Below are 16,925 nucleotides of genomic sequence, written 5' to 3' on the forward strand. Positions count from 1 at the left end.
AAATGGTCTTATTGTTAAGCTACTCTTTTCTTTATGCTAATGCTATCACACATATAGATAATATTGTAAAATGGTCTTATTGTTAAGCTACTCTTTTCTTTATGCTAATGCTATCACACATATAGATAATATTGTAAAATGGTCTTATTGTTAAGCTACTCTTTTCTTTATGCTAATGCTATCACACATATAGATAATATTGTAAAATGGTCTTATTGTTAAGCTACTCTTTTCTTTATGCTAATGCTATCACACATATAGATAATATTGTAAAATGGTCTTATTGTTAAGCTACTCTTTTCTTTATGCTAATGCTATCACACATATAGATAATATTGTAAAATGGTCTTATTGTTAAGCTACTCTTTTCTTTATGCTAATGCTATCACACATATAGATAATATTGTAAAATGGTCTTATTGTTAAGCTACTCTTTTCTTTATGCTAATGCTATCACACATATAGATAATATTGTAAAATGGTCTTATTGTTAAGCTACTCTTTTCTTTATGCTAATGCTATCACACATATAGATAATATTGTAAAATGGTCTTATTGTTAAGCTACTCTTTTCTTTATGCTAATGCTATCACACATATAGATAATATTGTAAAATGGTCTTATTGTTAAGCTACTCTTTTCTTTATGCTAATGCTATCACACATATAGATAATATTGTAAAATGGTCTTATTGTTAAGCTACTCTTTTCTTTATGCTAATGCTATCACACATATAGATAATATTGTAAAATGGTCTTATTGTTAAGCTACTCTTTTCTTTATGCTAGTGCTATCACACATATAGATAATATTGTAAAATGGTCTTATTGATAAGCTACTCTTTTCTTTATGCTAATGCTATCACACATATAGATAATATTGTAAAATGGTCTTATTGTTAAGCTGCTCTTTTCTTTATGCTAATGCTATCACACATATAAATAATATTGTAAAATGGTCTTATTGTTAAGCTACTCTTTTCTTTATGCTAATGCTATCACACATAGATAATATTGTAAAATGGTCTTATTGTTAAGCTACTCTTTTCTTTATGCTAATGCTATCACACATATAGATAATATTGTAAAATGGTCTTATTGTTAAGCTACTCTTTTCTTTATGCTAATGCTATCACACATATAGATAATATTGTAAAATGGTCTTATTGTTAAGCTACTCTTTTCTTTATGCTAATGCTATCACACATATAGATAATATTGTAAAATTGTCTTATTGTTAAGCTGCTCTTTTCTTTATGCTAATGCTGTTACACATATAGATAATATTGTAAAATTGTCTTATTGTTAAGCTAATCTTTTCTTTATGCTAATGCTACCACACATATAGATAATATTGTAAAATTGTCTTATTGATAAGCTACTCTTTTCTTTATGCTAATGCTATCACACATAGATAATATTGTAAAATGGTCTTATTGTTAAGCTACTCTTTTCTTTATGCTAATGCTATCACACATATAGATAATATTGTAAAATTGTCTTATTGTTAAGCTACTCTTTTCTTTATGCTAATGCTATCACACAGATAATATTGTAAAATGGTCTTATTGTTAAGCTGCTCTTTTCTTTATGCTAATGCTATCACACATATAGATAATATTGTAAAATGGTCTTATTGTTAAGCTACTCTTTTCTTTATGCTAATGCTATCACACATAGATAATATTGTAAAATGGTCTTATTGTTAAGCTACTCTTTTCTTTATGCTAATGCTATCACACATATAGATAATATTGTAAAATGGTCTTATTGTTAAGCTACTCTTTTCTTTATGCTAATGCTATCACACATATAGATAATATTGTAAAATGGTCTTATTGTTAAGCTACTCTTTTCTTTATGCTAATGCTATCACACATATAGATAATATTGTAAAATGGTCTTATTGTTAAGCTACTCTTTTCTTTATGCTAGTGCTATCACACATATAGATAATATTGTAAAATGGTCTTATTGTTAAGCTACTCTTTTCTTTATGCTAATGCTATCACACATATAGATAATATTGTAAAATGGTCTTATTGTTAAGCTACTCTTTTCTTTATGCTAATGCTATCACACATATAGATAATATTGTAAAATGGTCTTATTGTTAAGCTACTCTTTTCTTTATGCTAATGCTATCACACATATAGATAATATTGTAAAATGGTCTTATTGTTAAGCTGCTCTTTTCTTTATGCTAATGCTATCACACATATAGATAATATTGTAAAATTGTCTTATTGATAAGCTACTCTTTTCTTTATGCTAATGCTATCACACATATAGATAATATTGTAAAATGGTCTTATTGTTAAGCTGCTCTTTTCTTTATGCTAATGCTATCACACATATAAATAATATTGTAAAATGGTCTTATTGTTAAGCTACTCTTTTCTTTATGCTAATGCTATCACACATATAGATAATATTGTAAAATGGTCTTATTGTTAAGCTACTCTTTTCTTTATGCTAATGCTATCACACATAGATAATATTGTAAAATGGTCTTATTGTTAAGCTACTCTTTTCTTTATGCTAGTGCTATCACACATATAGATAATATTGTAAAATTGTCTTATTGTTAAGCTGCTCTTTTCTTTATGCTAATGCTGTTACACATATAGATAATATTGTAAAATGGTCTTATTGTTAAGCTGCTCTTTTCTTTATGCTAGTGCTATCACACATATAGATAATATTGTAAAATTGTCTTATTGATAAGCTACTCTTTTCTTTATGCTAATGCTACCACACATAGATAATATTGTAAAATGGTCTTATTGTTAAGCTACTCTTTCTTTATGCTAGTGCTATCACACATATAGATAATATTGTAAAATTGTCTTATTGATAAGCTACTCTTTTCTTTATGCTAATGCTATCACACATATAGATAATATTGTAAAATTGTCTTATTGATAAGCTACTCTTTTCCTTATGCTAATGCTATCACACATATAGATAATATTGTAAAATTGTCTTATTGTTAAGCTACTCTTTTCCTTATGCTAATGCTATCACACATATAGATAATATTGTAAAATTGTCTTATTGTTAAGCTACTCTTTTCTTTATGCTAATGCTATCACACAGATAATATTGTAAAATGGTCTTATTGTTAAGCTGCTCTTTTCTTTATGCTAATGCTATCACACATATAGATAATATTGTAAAATGGTCTTATTGATAAGCTACTCTTTTCTTTATGCTAATGCTATCACACATAGATAATATTGTAAAATGGTCTTATTGTTGCTGCTCTTTTTCTTTATGCTAATGCTATCACACATTTAGATAATATTGTAAATTGTCTTATTGTTAAGCTACTCTTTTCCTTATGCTAATGCTATCACACATATAGATAATATTGTAAAATTGTCTTATTGTTAAGCTACTCTTTTCTTTATGCTAATGCTATCACACAGATAATATTGTAAAATGGTCTTATTGTTAAGCTGCTCTTTTCTTTATGCTAATGCTATCACACATATAGATAATATTGTAAAATGGTCTTATTGATAAGCTACTCTTTTCTTTATGCTAATGCTATCACACATAGATAATATTGTAAAATGGTCTTATTGTTAAGCTGCTCTTTTCTTTATGCTAATGCTATCACACATTTAGATAATATTATAAAATGGTCTTATTGTTAAGCTGCTCTTTTCTTTATGCTAATGCTATCACACATATAGATAATATTGTAAAATGGTCTTATTTTTAAGCTACTCTTTTCTTTATGCTAATGCTACCACACATATAGATAATATTGTAAAATGGTCTTATTGTTAAGCTGCTCTTTTCTTTATGCTAGTGCTATCACACATATAGATAATATTGTAAAATTGTCTTATTGATAAGCTACTCTTTTCTTTATGCTAATGCTACCACACATAGATAATATTGTAAAATGGTCTTATTGTTAAGCTACTCTTTCTTTATGCTAGTGCTATCACACATATAGATAATATTGTAAAATTGTCTTATTGATAAGCTACTCTTTTCTTTATGCTAATGCTATCACACATATAGATAATATTGTAAAATTGTCTTATTGATAAGCTACTCTTTTCCTTATGCTAATGCTATCACACATATAGATAATATTGTAAAATGGTCTTATTGTTAAGCTACTCTTTTCTTTATGCTAATGCTATCACACATATAGATAATATTGTAAAATTGTCTTATTGTTAAGCTACTCTTTTCTTTATGCTAATGCTATCACACATATAGATAATATTGTAAAATTGTCTTATTGTTAAGCTACTCTTTTCTTTATGCTAATGCTATCACACAGATAATATTGTAAAATGGTCTTATTGTTGCTGCTCTTTCTTTATGCTAATGCTATCACACATATAGATAATATTGTAAAATGGTCTTATTGATAAGCTACTCTTTCTTTATGCTAATGCTATCACACATAGATAATATTGTAAAATGGTCTTATTGTTAAGCTGCTCTTTTCTTTATGCTAATGCTATCACACATTTAGATAATATTATAAAATGGTCTTATTGTTAAGCTACTCTTTTCTTTATGCTAGTGCTATCACACATATAGATAATATTGTAAAATGGTCTTATTGTTAAGCTACTCTTTTCTTTATGCTAATGCTATCACACATATAGATAATATTGTAAAATGGTCTTATTGTTAAGCTACTCTTTTCTTTATGCTAATGCTATCACACATATAGATAATAATGTAAAATGGTCTTATTGTTAAGCTACTCTTTTCTTTATGCTAATGCTATTACACATATAGATAATATTGTAAAATGGTCTTATTGTTAAGCTACTCTTTTCTTTATGCTAGTGCTATCACACATATAGATAATATTGTAAAATGGTCTTATTGTTAAGCTACTCTTTTCTTTATGCTAATGCTATCACACATATAGATAATATTGTAAAATGGTCTTATTGTTAAGCTACTCTTTTCTTTATGCTAATGCTATCACACATATAGATAATATTGTAAAATGGTCCATTGTTAAGCTACTCTTTTCTTTATGCTAATGCTATCACACATATAGATAATATTGTAAAATGGTCTTATTGTTAAGCTGCTCTTTTCTTTATGCTAATGCTATCACACATATAGATAATATTGTAAAATGGTCTTATTGTTAAGCTACTCTTTTCTTTATGCTAGTGCTATCACACATATAGATAATATTGTAAAATTGTCTTATTGATAAGCTACTCTTTTCTTTATGCTAATGCTATCACACATATAGATAATATTGTAAAATGGTCTTATTGTTGCTGCTCTTTTCTTTATGCTAATGCTATCACACATATAAATAATATTGTAAAATGGTCTTATTGTTAAGCTACTCTTTTCTTTATGCTAATGCTATCACACATAGATAATATTGTAAAATGGTCTTATTGTTAAGCTACTCTTTTCTTTATGCTAATGCTATCACACATATAGATAATATTGTAAAATGGTCTCATTGATAAGCTACTCTTTTCTTTATGCTAATGCTATCACACATATAGATAATATTGTAAAATGGTCTTATTGTTAAGTTACTCTTTCTTTATGCTAGTGCTATCACACATATAGATAATATTGTAAAATGGTCTTATTGTTAAGCTACTCTTTTCTTTATGCTAATGCTATCACACATATAGATAATATTGTAAAATGGTCTTATTGTTAAGCTACTCTTTTCTTTATGCTAATGCTATCACACATATAGATAATATTGTAAAATGGTCTTATTGTTAAGCTTACTCTTTCTTTATGCTAATGCTATCACACATATAGATAATATTGTAAAATGGTCTTATTGTTAAGCTTGCTCTTTTCTTTATGCTAATGCTATCACACATATAGATAATATTGTAAAATGGTCTTATTGTTAAGCTTTACTCTTTTCTTTATGCTAGTGCTATCACACATATAGATAATATTGTAAAATTGTCTTATTGATAAGCTACTCTTTTCTTTATGCTAATGCTATCACACATATAGATAATATTGTAAAATGGTCTTATTGTTAAGCTGCTCTTTTCTTTATGCTAATGCTATCACACATATAAATAATATTGTAAAATGGTCTTATTGTTAAGCTACTCTTTCTTTATGCTAATGCTATCACACATATAGATAATATTGTAAAATGGTCTTATTGTTAAGCTACTCTTTTCTTTATGCTAATGCTATCACACATAGATAATATTGTAAAATGGTCTTATTGTTGCTTCTCTTTTCTTTATGCTAGTGCTATCACACATATAGATAATATTGTAAAATTGTCTTATTGTTGCTGCTCTTTCTTTATGCTAATGCTGTTACACATATAGATAATATTGTAAAATTGTCTCATTGTTGCTTAATCTTTTCTTTATGCTAATGCTACCACACATATAGATAATATTGTAAAATTGTCTTCATTGATAAGCTTACTCTTTTCTTTATGCTAGTGCTATCACACATATAGATAATATTGTAAAATGGTCTTATTGTTGTTTACTCTTTTCTTTATGCTAATGCTATCACACATAGATAATATTGTAAAATGGTCTTATTGTTAAGCTACTCTTTTCTTTATGCTAGTGCTATCACACATATAGATAATATTGTAAAATGGTCTTATTGTTGCTTACTCTTTTCTTTATGCTAATGCTATCACACATAAAGATAATATTGTAAATCGGTCTTATTGTTAAGCTACTCTTTTCTTTATGCTAATGCTATCACACATATAGATAATATTGTAAAATGGTCTTATTGTTAAGCTACTCTTTTCTTTATGCTAATGCTATCACACATATAGATAATATTGTAAAATTGTCTTATTGTTAAGCTACTCTTTTCCTTATGCTAATGCTACCACACATATAGATAATATTGTAAAATTGTCTTATTGTTAAGCTACTCTTTTCTTTATGCTAGTGCTATCACACATATAGATAATATTGTAAAATGGTCTTATTGTTAAGCTGCTCTTTTCTTTATGCTAGTGCTATCACACATATAGATAATATTGTAAAATGGTCTTATTGTTAAGCTACTCTTTTCTTTATGCTAATGCTATCACACATATAGATAATATTGTAAATCGGTCTTATTGTTAAACCGCTCCTTTCTTCTCTACCGTTACACTTTTACAAATACTCACAAACTGCTATTTCACAACCAAGATCACACTCTTGGAAGCACGTGACATCTCACTTCCGGTAAAACCGTCACTTATTTGATCAAAACGCTTACTCTGGTCGTATGCTCTTTACCCTGATGAAGGAGAGTCCATTTTCCAAAAGCCCTCGGATTATTATTTTTTTTTCCTTTCGTTCTGTGTGTTTTAAAGATCGCAAAGAACAGTTTGACACAGATAATTGCCAGTGGTAATAATAGCTCTTTAACCCGGAAAGAGTTGAGAGAAAAGTTCACACGAAAGATTCGACCTGCATCTTATAGAGACATTTCCTTCCTAGTACAAGGGTTATATTATGTACGTAAATTGTACTTTGTGTTCCCAATTCAAGACAGGGAGACTGGCGAAGGACCTCAGTCAACTGACCCTGATGTTTGCTGGCTATTTTCGCCTATTGCTTATCTTGTAGGAAAAAAAAACGAGTGACTTCTACGGTCCTTTCAATTTTTTTCCCTACCATAACTAATTATATGAATTATTAATTCATCCTATTACTATAATTTTATATTTGTTAAGTGAAACTACGAGCTAAGTGTTTTTAAAATTTATTTACTTGTTGTGAATTTCGCATAAAGCAAAAAGAGGGTTACATGCGCTAACCCTACCTAATTCAGCAGTGAAGGGAAGGCAAGCTAGTCATCAACACCCACTGTCAACTCTTCGATTACTCTGTACCAATGAAAAGTGGGTTTGACATTAATTTTATGACACTCTCAACATTAGAAGTGCGAACATGTTTGTTAGGACGGGGATTCGACCCCCCCAACTCGGAGATTGCGAATCGAGTTCTTCAAAAGAACGCGAAACTCGATAAACTCGGCCTGGTTTACTTTATAAAGTTTTAAAATAATTAATATTAAATTATAATCGGTTTCTGTGATAATCATAATAGTATAAACATCATCTGTCGTTAATACAGATATGCTGATTGCATAAATTATCAGTTATAGTGGTGAATGCAGACAGTTGGCGAAGCAATGATACTAGTAGGCTTAATATTAATAATTCAAGTCGTACAAGACTGCAGAATTTTCTCCGACGTTCCTTTTAATTAGTTCGTTTGAAATGCACAACGTATTATCGTTTTATCACGAAATAATGTTTGTGTAAAATATGACAACGAAGAAAAAAACTTTTAAAAAGCAAAGTTTGGAGATGGATTGTGTGGGTAATGAGTGACGACAGTAAAAGCTTGTTCAAATGTTGTATATTATTTCTAATAAAACGCTGATTCCATTACCTATTTAAGCCGTTTCTAAACTTTTTGGTTGACTTATTATACTCGGCCTGCGAAGGTATTATAATCAGGCCCGTAGGTATGTCTGTGTCAATGTTTCCGCGCACATATCTCGGGAACTAACAGATCGATATACACGAAAATTTTGGACAAAATGGGAAGTCAGTATGGGAGAGGCTTCCTCAGATTTGGTCCGGATCTAAATCTGGATTACTTTAAAGCATTTCCGTATGATGGAAAATAGGGCATTTTCGTGTTTTCTGTTAATGACTCTGTGAAATGTGGTTGTATTTGTACCAACTTTCATGGTTATGTTAAGGTTAAGGCTTCTTATAACCACTAAAAGTGATCCAGATCGTTGATCATTCTGGATCTGAGAAGAATGTTCTGAGCTTTCAGGATGAAATTTGACACTATCCAACATAAACGCATGCAGTCTTCAAAAGAAACTAAGAAACAAAGGAGTGCAGTATCGTTGATTGTATTTATTTGTTATTAACAAACAAAAGTACCCGACCCCAGTGATGGGACAAATTTACATCAATTTAAATAATTTAGTGTACTTAATTTTGTTACACTCTTAATTTCACTAACAGATAAATCTTTGAATTTCTTATACCACCCACCACAAAAAGTAATTGTCGAACATTACAGTCATGTTAAGAGTTACTCAACAATAACATATGGTAAAGCTACACTTTTATTATCCAAATTACGTTAGGTTTTGAAACGTGAATGATAGTATGGTTCATTCCTCACAATTTAGTTTAGAAATAAAATTTCACTTTGTCATTATTCATATCTGTTCTACCGTAATTTCAAGAGTTGGGACAGGTATTTTTACATGTTATTAAATAAAAATCAATACCAAACAGCACCGAGGTATTTTGAAGTTAGGTAAGTCTCTTTGTTTATCAAAATAAATTTTACAGTATTTCAATATTTTTATTTTTGGATGTTACTGTGCATTTCAAAAATTATAATTTAGAACTTTGTGCTACTAATTGATATTTCTAACGCCACAATATGTGCGGGTTTTAACCATTATAACATTTTTGAAAGACTGAAAGTTTAGAGAAAATTTGTGCTGCACAAAATTCGAGGAATAGTACAGTTTTTTAACAAGTTTAATTAATCACTTTATTTGAATTTCGCGCAAAGCCACTCGAGAGCTATCTGTACTAGCCGCCCTACTTTAGCAGTGTAATACTAGAGGGAAGGCAAGTAGTCATCACCACCCACCGCCAATTCTTTTGCCAACGAATAGTGGGATTGACCAGAACATTATAGCGCCCCCACGGCTGAAAGGGGGCGAAAATATTTGGTGCGACGGGGATTCGAACCCGCGCCCCTCAAACTACGAGTTGAGTGCCTTAACCATCTGGCCATGTCGAGCTGTCAGTCCTTTTTGCTAAAAATCAGAGTCTAAACAAAAAAACCTGTAGAAGCATCCGGAACTAAGATACTCAAATTTGTGATTAAAATGATTAAGCGCCTCTAATTTTAAACCTGAAAACGATAAATAAAGACTGACGTGGGGAAAGAAACAAAAACATCTATAATTTGTCTGTTACTTCAGTTTTATGAATTCTGAGTTTGTGTTTGTGACAAAATACAAGAGCCACAAACATATGTCATATGTATAAGAGAAGCTAACAAGTTGTTGATAACTCGTTTGTTGTTGCACATTAGCAACACAATGAGCTATCAGAGAGGTTAAGTTAGCAAGTAATTAAAATTGTATTAACCTATATAATGAAGTTAACCTCATTAAAGAGAATTTATAGTCGGCGAAATAAAACGTTTTTTTTAACATTCTATATACTTGTGTGTGTGTGTGTTTTCTTAGAGCAAAACCACATAAATCCGTAGACTTACCGCTGTACTAGCGGGGAGGGGTGTTATGTAAAAATATAAGTAAAACATTGCAATTAAAAATGAAATAAAATATTGATACTAAAATACGGGACTTTGTCTTAAACTACTGTTTCATGGTATACACCTGTGTCATGATACTATATTTATATTTTCATTAGATGATTTGAAATTCTCATTTAACTTTTTTCAGATTTAAATATTTTTTAAAGATATAAATAATTTTCATGGTCAAGTGTGTCAAAAATAAACCTAAGTTTAGCTATTTTTATTTCTGTAGATGACCTTTGGTCATAGTGTAACACAGAGGGACAAAGTTAATTATGGAGTCCTCTGTACAAAACTCGACAATGAGTCATAATAAGAATACGACCACATTTAGAGAAAAAAAAAAAAACAGAAAAGAAGAAGTAAAGACGTTGGATGGGCTTTCCAAGTGGGTTGTATGGTTGACCTGTTATTGTTGGCAACCTAGACATACCTGTTTGTTTCTCCTGAGGCTGTATAGTTGTGTGGGGTGAACTAGGGCACCGTGTCCTGTGTGTTTGACGTAGGTTAGTTCACATTTCACAAGCTAGTAGAACGCCGCGTTGAAGTCGTTTATCGTATTTGTGTGAGCCGGATACATGAAAACTTGTTCCTTGCAATAGTAGGAGTTATTTGTTGGTAAGTTCTGTTCTGTCCATGTTGCGTAGCTTAAAACTATAGTAGGCTTAACACACTGTCAAATAATTATTGATGTAAAACGATAAAACTTTGTAACTTGAGCGGATTTTTATTCTTTTACACTGTAAAATAAAATATAGAAAAGTTTTAAACATGGAAAACGGGCATATATTTACTATTTTGCTAATAATGTATTACACTTAAGATTACTTACAGAAACAAAAACAAAATTGTGGGTTATTGTAAAATTTAAATCGAAAAAGTCATTATTTCTTGAATGATAAACTAAGTAGTGTTTATTTTAACAAAATGTGGTATAGATATCATGGACGATGTTTTTGTGTATTTTAAGTCAGTTACCAAGATTAAAGCATCATTGGTCTAGGCTCTATTCACCAATATTTATATAACAGTAATATTATTATTACTATCATTTTTAGTAGTAAGGCATTGACTCCCCATCACCATGATCATGATTTGAATGTGAAGAAACTTTTGTATCTACCTAACAATATTTGTGAAAACATGTGCTTATGGGCCAATTTTCGATGCCGGACAGCGAATGGTGGTCATTTTATTTATTTATTACTATATAATTTATATTATTATTTATTACCTATTAGATAATCGTAATCAAAATGTGGAACATTTAACGCGTAAAAATTTATGATTGTATAGCGTCAAATTTTGTATTTCATAAAATATTTCATTTGCCGATTTAACATGGAAGTTAGACGAGTTGTTAAGCCTAGTCTGTTGCCGAAGGACAGCCATGTTGCGCTGTTGGGCGAACGCCGACGTTAAAAAATAACAGCATTTCAAATCTATTCATGATTCTAAAATTAAATATAATCTGTGATAAAATTGAATTTACAGTCTGCTGGAAATTTATTTTTTAGTCTAAGGAATAATGCCGTAAGATTGTTTAAATGCTTTACAATCAAATGAATATTCAATTTAAGAAAAATGGTATCAAATATTTTGAGGTTTTAATAATATCTGAAGATACAGTATCGTAACCCAACTTTTGTTTACTAAGGACTTTTTCCGTATTTTACATCATTTCACAAGACGAGACATTACAATACACTGGAGGGAAGAACTTGTTGGAAAATTAGCCCCCCGCTAGTACAGTGGTAAGTCTACGGATTTACAACCCTAAAATCAGGGGTTCGATTCCTCTCGGTGGTCTCAGCAGATAGCCTCATATGGCTTTGCAATAAGAAAACACACACACACACACACACTCTTGGAAAATTAAATAATTCAAATCAAATCTGTATTGATGACGGTACTGGAAGATAACGTGTGTGTGTTTTCTTATAGCAAAGCTACACCGGGCTATCTGCTGTGTCCACTGAGGGGTATCGAACCTCTGATTTCAGCGTCGTAAATCCGTAGACTTACCGCTGTCCCAGCACGATGATGGATGATGGTGTTTGATAACACAGAGATAAATTATTAAATGCGAAGAACACTGATACAAGTATCAGTTGACCCCCAGTGGCACAGTGGCACGTCTGCGGACTCACCTCTAGAATCTGGGTTTCGATACCCGGAGCACAGTTAGGCCATTGTATAGTTTTGTGCTTAATCCGAAACAAACAATCGAAGAAACATTAATAACAAAGAAGGCGCAAAATTTCATTTTTATATAACAGGCCCGGCATGGCCAAGCGTGTTAAGGCGTGCGACTCGTAATCTGAGGGTCGCGGGTTCGCATCCCTGTCGCGCCAAACATGCTCGCCCTTTCAGCTGTGGGAGCGTTATAATGTGCCGTCACTATTTGTTGGTAAAAGAGTAGCCCAAAAGTTTGCGGTGGGTGGTGATGACTAGCTGCCTTCCCTCTAGTCTCACACTACTAAATTAGGGACGGCTAGCACAGATAGCCCTCGAGTAGCTTTGTGAGAAATTCTAAAACAAACAAACAAATTTTAATATAATTTACAAACCATTATTTTGAACCACAAAACATAGTCAAAAACATTTTTATGAATATTTTTGTGATTATGAAATTACAAAAGGTACGTAATTTAACGTAATTTATTAGCAAGTTTCTGACAAACAATTTTTAATACATTTCAGGTATTATATAATTTGTAAAATAATATACAGTTAGCCACGAGTGACTGACAAAACTTTACAGTGGTTTTCATGCCCTTTGCTTGAATTTTCCTTATTCTATCGTTTTCGTGCACACCATATAAATTACGTTTTCTTGCAGACGTTATGTGATAGATTGATAAATTCCACTGTATTTGCAAACAGTTTACGCGGTCAGACAAATTTGTTTCTAATTAAGCTCTAAGCTCTTGATGACGAGAAACCAATTTGAAATTAAATATTATTTAATTTACAAACCATTACACAAGAAGTGTCAGTTTTTGTGTATTGTGTTATCTGTTTAAACTCCATTATGCCTGAACTTACCTACATTACGTCATTGTTAACCGTACATGCTCGTGCGATCCTAACGAAACGTAAATAAAAAAAATATATCAATAGAAGAAACGTTTATTTCATCCAACAGTGAAGAAAGGAAAAACTAATCCTTAATTTCGTAAGACAGATATATTTTTAAACGCTAAGCTACACAATATGCTATCTGTGCTTTGACCACCACGGGTATCGAAAACAATTTAGTGTTGTAAGTCCGCAGAGGTGCTACTGGGGGGCGCGCGGTCAGACAAACAAACGTCGACAATTTTGTTTAATAAAATTATACGTAAGGTAAACAATGGGGCAGTTGTCCTGATTGTTTACATAGTATGAAACAGTTATGAACGTGAGCGTTCCGTATGTGACGAGGATTTACAAATGAAACAAATAAACTCAAACATGAATAGTAAAACCCTTAGCGAAGAAAGAAGTGGCTAAAAAGTGTTTATAGCAGCCTATGAAACAAACCAAAGCTAAATATGGAAAGTTGTAATGAAGGCAGACTTGGATGCAATTTGAAGAAACATCTGAATGTGCGTTCACAAAACGACAAACAGATATATATGGTTCACTTTGTGGAACACTAAGCCTAATGAATAATGGAGCTACGGCAACAATTCTAAACGTCTTTAATGAATTTTATATAAAGGTCATAACTGCAGTTGAGGTCTCCGGTTTCCATTGTGATGACCTGGCATGGCTAGTTGATTAGGGCTGGTTCGAATCCCCGTCCCACATGGTTGAAAGGGCGAGTTATAATGTTACAGTCAATCCCACTGTTCGTTGGTAAAAGAGTAGCCCAAACCATAAGATAGAGATAGAACCAAGTGCAGTCAGGAATCAAGAGGCAACGCCTTAAGTGATAGAGTTACGTAAAACGACTCAAATATAACCGTAATTTACATAAATATCACTTATAATAATCGTAGTTATTGCGTAATCTTATAGTAAGGGTCAGGTTAAGGGGTTTCGAAGGGATCAAAGAACTCGCTGCAAAATTTTAGGGGCGTAAGAATTGTAAAAATTTAGAAAAAAAATATTAACAAGCAAAGAGAAAAGAGGTGTTTGCAGGGGTCGGTGTGTTTCGTGTTTTATGGCGCAAAGCAACTAAGCTATCTGCGCTAAACATCCGGTGCAAAGTTAAAATTGAAGTAAAAGTGTTAAAATTGGCAAAAAGGTCAAACAAAACAAAGTTGGATTTTTGAATTAAAACTTAAACAGCTTGAAATCCAAATTTTGTATCTACAGCAGTAAGAGAGAAATTACAGTAATAGTAGTTTTAAAGGACATTCTGCAGCATAAGTTGAATGGTTATAACTCACCAGGATGACTAACAGATAAGTATAAACATCAGCGTTAGTCACCTGAAGTTGCCCTTTCCAGTCCTGGTTTCGAGGTATGTGACGTTACGGCCATGTTCAGAAACTAAAGAAATAGAAGTTTTAAAAGACTTTCTGTAGGATAATTTTAACTACTATTTAGAGGAAACGACTGTGTACATAAATTAATAACACATTGAATATGTTTGTTTGTTTTATTTCGCGTAGAGGTACACGAGGACCATCTGCACTATCCGTTCCGAATTTAGTAGTGTAAGACTAAAGGGAAGGCAGCTAGTGATCAGCATCCATTGCCGACTCTTGGGATACTCTTTTACCAACGAATAGTGGGATTGAGCGTCACATTATAACGCCCCCACGGCTGAAAGGGCGAGCATGTTTAGTATGATTGGGATTCAAACCGTAACCCTCGGATTACGAGTCGAGTGCCTTAACCATCAGGCCATGCCGGGCCCTCCATCTTGTGAACAATTTATACTCACTAGTGCTAATTGTTATGAGAGATTAACTGTGTTTTCGGCAATCACAGCCCTTTTTTGCTGTTTTTCACTGCAGGATTGTGAGTGTTAACTGCAAGTGTAAAGTTACTAATGTGTTCTTAGTTTCTCTCTTGTTCATGTTTTTAATTATTTGTGAAATTTTCAAATTGTAATTCAAATTCAGTTCGAGGTATCCAGTTTTTATAATTTTCGGGGTACAAATTCAGTCAGTTTTGTCCGATGTGAAATGTAGAATATTACTTTAATGACGTATGACCTTATTAACATTTCTGTATGAGGCTACAAAAAGGGGGACATTTGAAATAAAATTTTACATTCAGGAGTGCCTCTAGTATGGCCAGGTTTCGATACCCGTGGTGGCTAGAATACAGATAAACCATTATACAACTTTGTGCTTAAATTCAAACAAATAACAAATTTAGTATTTAAAAAATATACATCAGCAGATCATGGCTTGAAGTCTCCACGGTAGTTCTTGGTTTTATTGGCTTAGATCTTTATGAAAAAATACTTTAGAACCCATCAGTTTATATATTTTTACCCGCAACATAGCAACTTATAGAACTGACATGACTTTTTAAAAGTAAAAACTTTTATCTCATAGCTCCGATCTCTTGACTGATTTGAGATCTAATTACAATTTTGGACTCAGGATGTGATGCATTTGACCACGCCCAAGGTCTCATAGGTTAATTTACTCCAATGCTGCCTAAAATAACTCAAAGTTCCGCGGCTGTGGCGAATTTCTTCTTGTTTCCTTTCGACCAAATTCTGGGTAATGCACGGTGTCTGTATTTATTGTTTTAACTCAATGTAGCGAGAAATTATTTTATGCAATTATAATATGTCACCAGTAACTAATATCTTCTCCCCCCCCCTACAATGAGTATTTAAATCTGTTTCATCTCTTCACGTTATTATTATGCGTATCTTTTTCTACATGTGTGCGATTATAACTTCCAACCAACTAGATACACAACAACAACAATAACAAACTTAGCGAATATGGGTCAGGTTTCTGGGATAAACACTGCAGAACACTTATCGATATATTGACTAAAGCTACAGAGTAAGAACACGGGATAACGTGATTTTTATTGCGATGAATATATGCAGAGTTTTCACCCATGTCACGTTGGTGGTGATCCGTCATCAGTCGGGTTACTCAAAAGGGGCCCGGCATGGCCAGGTGGGTTAAGGCGTTCGACTCGTAATCTGAGGGTCGCGGGTTCGAATCGCGGTCGCACCAAACATGCTCGCCCTTTCAGCCGTGGAGGCATTAAAAAGTTACGGTCAATCTCACTATTCGTTAGTAAAAGAGTAGCTCAAGAGTTGGCGGTGGGTGGTGATGACTAGCTGCCTTCCCTCTAATCTTACACTGCTAAATTAGGGACGGCTAGGACAGATAGCCCTCGAGCAGCTTTGTGCGAAATTCAAAAAACAAACAAACAAACAATACTCAATTTTACACAAAATTTAAGTTCCTTTTAACACCAGGTGGTTTAGAGCTGGAAGTGTCTGAGGAAAGACAGATTTTCTACAACTTTAAAAACAAAATAACTATTACGATTTGTTTACACGAGATAATGAAACCAAAACCAGGTTTTTCCACTTTGTCACAACACGGTTTAGTGGTTAAAAGCATATTTCATTTTACATGAAGCTTGCAATCAAATCTTATATAAA

The 16,925-nt window shown here is 32.0% G+C and overlaps 1 protein-coding gene across 1 annotated transcript in view; it reads left to right on the plus strand.

Moving 5' to 3' along the window:
- The first annotated feature begins 10,783 nt into the window (after positions 1–10,783).
- LOC143227539 (uncharacterized) overlaps positions 10,784–16,925 on the plus strand; it is a 67,010-nt gene continuing 60,868 nt past the window's right edge. Inside the window, exon 1 of the mRNA XM_076458976.1 lies at positions 10,784–10,960. The gene's annotated coding sequence lies outside the window, so the exon portion shown is untranslated. The remainder of the gene's footprint in view (positions 10,961–16,925) is intronic.

The sequence above is a fragment of the Tachypleus tridentatus genome, chromosome 9 (assembly GCF_004210375.1).
Source record: "Tachypleus tridentatus isolate NWPU-2018 chromosome 9, ASM421037v1, whole genome shotgun sequence".
NCBI classification, from domain to species: Eukaryota; Metazoa; Arthropoda; class Merostomata; order Xiphosura; family Limulidae; genus Tachypleus; species Tachypleus tridentatus.